Source organism: Eumetopias jubatus, unplaced genomic scaffold, assembly GCF_037043125.1.
Source record: "Eumetopias jubatus isolate StellerSeaLion01/CBP00866 unplaced genomic scaffold, mEumJub1_p1.0 scaffold_159, whole genome shotgun sequence".
Lineage (NCBI taxonomy): Eukaryota > Metazoa > Chordata > Mammalia > Carnivora > Otariidae > Eumetopias > Eumetopias jubatus.
This window is the reverse complement of record NW_028274965.1, coordinates 252290-258379: the sequence shown is the minus strand read 5'-3', so window position 1 is coordinate 258379 and position 6090 is coordinate 252290.

Below are 6090 nucleotides of genomic sequence, written 5' to 3'. Positions count from 1 at the left end.
TGCAAAGAGCTGAAAAACAAAAATGCACACGTAAGTATCACTTAGAGGCCTCAACTTGAAATAATATTGTGAATATATGATGCCGAAGGAATAATGCCAAGTTGGTTACTGCGTAAGTGATGGGAGTAGAGCAATGAGGACCACATGTAAGTTATTCTTTGTTCTGGTTAAGCGGAAAGCTGTTTTTGTCAGCTAGTGTTTCCCTTACGTCATTGATTCAGTAGGGTAACCGTTTGCCTTAACGGTGTTGGCCTTAACGGCGTTCCAGTCTCTCGAACAGATTATATGGTCACACACTTCACACCTGTCAAATGGGTAAAATTAACAAAGCAGGAAACGAGCCATGTAGGTGAGGATGTGGAGAAAGGGGAACCCTCTTACGCTGTTGGTGGGAATGCAAACTGGGACAGTCGCTGTGGAAAACAGTATAGACGTTCCTAGAAAAGTTAAAAATAGAACTACCTTGTGACCCAGCATTTACACTATGAGGTTTTTACCCGAGGCACACAAAATTACAGACTCAAAGGGTACAAACACGCCAATGTTTAGAGCAGCAGTTTCAACAATAGCCAAACTATGGAAAGAGCCGAAATGTCCACTGATCGATGAAGGGATAGAGAAAACGTGTGTGTGTGTGTGTGTGTGTGTGTGTGTGTGTGTGTGTGTGTGTGCAGTAGAATATGACTCAGCCATGAAAATGAATGAAATCTTGCCATTTGCAATGATGTGGAAGTCCTCGAGTATATCATGCTAATGAAAAAAGTAAGTCAGAGAAAAACAAATAACATGATTTCACTCACAGGTAGAATTTAAGGAAAAAAACAGATCAACATATGGGACAGAAAAAAAGAGAGAGGGAAGCCGACCGTGAGACTCTTAACTATGGAGAGGAAACTGAGTGTTGATGGAGGAAGATGGGTTGGGGATGGGCTAAATGGGTGATGGGTGTTAAGGAGGGTACCGGATGTGATGAGCACTGGGTATTATAGGTAAGGGATGAATCCCTAAATTCTACTCCTGAAACCAGTATTTCACTATGCGTTAACTACATAGAAATTAAACAAACATTTGAAACCAAAAACAGGAATAGGGGTCCAGATCGCCATAGAGAAACACAAACAGCAACCATTATGTTTTGTTGTTCCCGGTGGCAGCCAAATTTAAATTCACATGTTAAAATTTGACCAAAGATGTTATCTGATAAAAAAAATCATGCAAAATGCAACATCTTTGTATTCTATGTAACCAACAGAACCCCAGAATACAAATATCAGCATTAAAAATGATTGTAATATATCAGAATTCAATTCAATATATATGAGTTAAAGATGGGTTCAGAAGTTAAGGGACTGTAAGAAAATCATACATGTTATATTTCAGCCGCGGGTAGAACCTACCTCAGTGCCTCAGCATATTTCATACAAACTGATATTCAATCCAAATGAATTCTTTGTTTGATAAAAGCAGAACTTACAGAAGGATCTGAATATTATTAGCAGTTCGTTGAAGTATTTATACTCAAAAAAAGAAAATGGTTTCATATTGTATGATTTAATAAGGCTTTGACCCAATTTGTTTCTATCTCTACTTGTGTATAAGTCAGGCCGGCAGGATGTTTGAACTACTTGGGAAAGTAATCTTCATATGCAACCCCTGTTAGAAATGTATCATTAAAGTTATATCTGCATACGTAAAGATATAATATTCAGGAAAAGACCCTCATACTTTGCACTGTCATTGGATAACATACCTGCTTCCGGCATTTTAATGGGCTCTAAGATGGGTAGACTTGGCCCCTTGCATCAGGGTCATCTTCAGTTATACCCCCAGCCTTTGCCTGAGGCAGCTCCTGGAGATCAGCTTCCAGGTCCCGTCCTTAAAACACAAAGGTAATCGATTTAAGCAGTAAATATGAAATATAAACCAATAAAAGCCTATAGGCTAGGGTGATAAAAAAATGTGATGGGAAAATGCATTTCACACCCTTGTTTTCCTGTAGTACGATTTGCTTTATTTCAAGGGACATTCTAAAGATAAAGCCCACTGCACTTCATTTCCTTTCTATTACCACAGTGTTCTTAGAATAGAGAGCATCAGCTACATGTGGGAAATCAAGTCTACACCACGCATAAGATTTTATTTAAAAAGTACAACGTAGTATTCTGAAGGATAAGCTGAGTGTATTCGTGGGCCTCTAACAAATCCTATACTAGTGACATCCATTCGGTAGTAGGGCAATCTGCAGGGTATTTTGTCCAATTTTACCCGTTCGATTTAAGTGCAAAGTCCCTCTATGTATAACTTAGGATAAAGCAGTCATGTATAGAGCAAAGTTCCAAAAGTAACAGCAAAACAGTAGTGATTAACAGCCCCACTTCTGTCTGGCAATGAGACAGTAGGGACAAGTAGGGTGGAAAGAAATTAATGAACTTTGTCGTCAGTCGTATTGTGGAAACCTCTTAACAGCGAATTCCTAACACACTCCATGGCCTGAACGGTGTCAATAATTCACTACAAGTGTTTGATGAAGATGTTCCATTTGGAAGACATTCATTTCTTGTTTCATGATCGTTTTAAGATCCTTTTGATTTTCCTAATCGTAAAAGTACTTCAACACCTTTAAGGCCACGTAAAAATCATATTAACGTAGTGACCCTAATGCCAGTTTCCTGAATGATTAATCAGACAGTGGCTATCATTCACTGAGCTCTTTTCTGGAGTCTCTCTCCTGCTCCACTGAACTGGACTGATTCGTGTGCCACTAATAAGCTACTTTACAGCACAGACACATTTGACTACTAAGCATTCGATACAAAACCATTCACTTGTTTGTAAGAAACACAGATGGTAGGAAGAACACAAACCTCTTTAAATTTGCTTATTTTAAGTAATCTCTACACTCAGTATGGGCCTTGAACTCTCAACCCCGACACCGAGAGTCACATGCTCTACCGACTGAGCCAGCCAGCTTCCCCAAGAACGCAAACTTTGTACTGACTTGCGAGGTATATCTCCATGTGTCAAGCAGTCTTTGGCAAGCCACAATCTCTGAGCCTTAGTTTTCTCATTTATAAAATGGGGCTCCCATCCGTATGCAAACTGGCTTTATTCCACGTTACAGGATATGTTGACATAGCACTCTGCCTATGCTGTTGACTAGTGCTTACGGTTTTGATGAAATGAGTGAAAAGGACACACAAAAATGTTCTAAGAAGAACAAATTAAACTAGGGAAGCGATGTATAGTTTTGTAGTTAAACATTTTCCTCTAATTTAGAGAGGACAGTATTTTCAAGCACACCGATTAATTCTCGAGGAAAAAGGGAAATTCGGTACAGTGAAGGACTACAGGAAGCTGCACACTATACACTCTTCACATCTTCAACCCGTTTTCGGGAAATGACTGAGAGTCTCTTCCAATGTTTTCTTTCCTCCTGTAATGGTTTGTCATAACGCATGATGCCCACATACACCCCCTGCCCCCACAGTCATTCTCCTTCCCTTTCCCTTCACCTTGAGCCACAGGTCCTGGTTCAACTTCCTTCCCTTGGTCAGGTAGAATATCCTGACTCTCTGGTGGTGCCTCCTTTTTTGTAGGTTGCTCATCACTGGGTTGCTGCTCCTAAGGGTGTGTGTGTGGGTGTGTGTATGTGGGCAAATAAAAAGTTGGGTTGTTAATACATGCTAACAGTATAAACATACATTATACATTTTGATATCAAATAAAGAATAATCATAAAGACACTCCCACATCATGATTCTATGCGCTTATTCTTAAAAGTGACTCTTTCCACAGAGCAGCTACTCCAACAAAAGGTCGCCACAAGCACTTTGGAATCTCTTGTAAACTATGCTGGGATGGATATGCACAATCTGTCGTTAATAAGCATGACAAAGTAGCCATAGGGTGTATTTACACGGGCAACAGAAATATGGAAGCCTTCTGGTTCAATGTTTCCCTCCCTTTATCAGCAGAGGAGCTTTTATCACTGCATCTGTAGGCCTGCAGCTCAGCAAAGTTTTCAGTGCAATAAATGGACGGTAATGGAAAACATCCAACATGGAAGTATTGACACCCACCTGCTGTTTAGACCCTGGATCATCATTTCTTTGCATGGATCTGGATCTGACTCGGGCACTCATAGCTCACCCTGAAAGGAGAACACCGGTATTTGGAAAATGTACTCTAAAGGAGAAGCATACCACGTCCAACCAAGGCCAAAGGCTTAAATTTTTTTTTTTACTTTGAAAACACTCTGAGAGCCAACCTAGCATCAGTAGAGTGTACAAGCTGTGGTCACACCAAAGACACGGCCTGCAAGATCATTTACATCAGCCAGGCTGGCCGTGAAATCGCCTTATGGACAGGCTAAAGACGAGGCTTAGCCTCACGCCTGCATTCCCCACTATAAAGGCATTTGAGAAAACAGTGCTGGACATTCAAACCTGAGTCACTACTGCTTTGGTCACATTCCCATTTACTAGGCTCATTTTACCGCCTTAAATAACGTTTGGCTGAAATGCAGGGAAAGAAACAATCCTCTGCATACGGCCTCGGTCTGTGTTCGCACTCCAAGGGTTCAGGCGTGTAGTCGCAAACCAGACCCACGGGCCGGCTCCTGCCTCGACCACCGCACGGTGCACGACAAATCTCGCGGACCCACTCAAGCCCCCAGTGTTCCCCGCTACCTGGCCTTTTCCATACCGCCTTGTCGGCTCCCTGCCCCGGGTCCCACAGAGGATCCTGGACTCCGTGCTCTGCTGGCAGCTGCAGGTGCTCCAGGACTCCGAGATCTCCACTAACCGCCCCGCCCCGCCCGCGCCGGGCCTCGGCCCGTCTTCCCCTCCCCTCCTCGACCCACCATCCTCACTTGCCCTGGCCCCACCACGAGGACGAGCGCCATGGCGGCCGCGACGCCTGTGAGGAGAAGGGCGCTAGCTCCTCGCCACTTCCACCTAGGACGCCACAGATCTACCGTCCCCACCTGCCCGCGGCCCACTGACTCCCTCCCCATCCTCGCTCACACTTAAACTCCTGGAAGGACTGATCTGGGGACCTACCAGTTGAATTCTCCTAGCGAGAAAGCTCACCGCACAAAGAACACGCCGCCTCGATGGATCTCACCTCAGCTCGCAGAGCGCGGGCAGCAATGCGCACGCAGCAATGCGCACGCAGCAATGCGCATGCCCAGTAACAGTTGCTCACAGCAAGGACACGCGCACTGTTCGCTCACAGCAAGGAGCATGCGCACAGCCTTGGGTGCGTGCAGGGTGGGTTGAGGTTTTCCCACCTATGCTGCTGCAGAGACTCGCAGCCGCGCGCGTCAGTGGAGGAGAAGAAAAGGGGCTTGAGTGGTCTGTTTTGCACACCACCCAATCTCTCCTATGCAGCCTGATACTTTGGGGACAGAGAGCCGCACATCACCATTAGTGCCCAAAGTTTATCAGAAAGATTACAATGACGAAAATAGATATTAATTATTTTAATACCTATTTTATACGTTTTGATTATTCATTTCCTTTTATGCTCTGGATTTTCTGTCATACTTGAATGTATTTGCTCACCTCTGCGTGAAAACACATTAATAGCTTTTTGCTTTTTTTGCCGTGTAACTGCACATTTAAATCACTGGATTGTTTACTAATTTTTTGTATGTATCTGCAGTCATTCAGTGTTCGGTTCAGAAACTTCTGTAGATATTGGTCCTGAGATTTAAGCCCAGTCCACTGTCACGTTAGTGTTCAGTAATGGTGTCTATGCTGCTCATATATTATGCTTCCCAAATATCATGTAAACAACTTGATAAGTAAAGTTGACTTTATTGAATAACACTGTCGGGGAAAGTACTACCTGGACAGAGCCTTAGCAGATTATTGGAAGAGATATTTATTCAGATTTCGAAGTTGGTGTAGAACAGGTCATTCAATGTTGGGGGAGGGTGTGATTAAGATTGGGTAAAAAAAGTGTTAGAATGGTTTAGGTTTGGTGGATACAGCAAGGCAAGAACATTAAGACAAAGTTTCAAAGCTTCTTGGGGTTGAAAAATGTCATTTTGCACTTTTTATTGAAGCGTTGATGGATCTTCAGGTA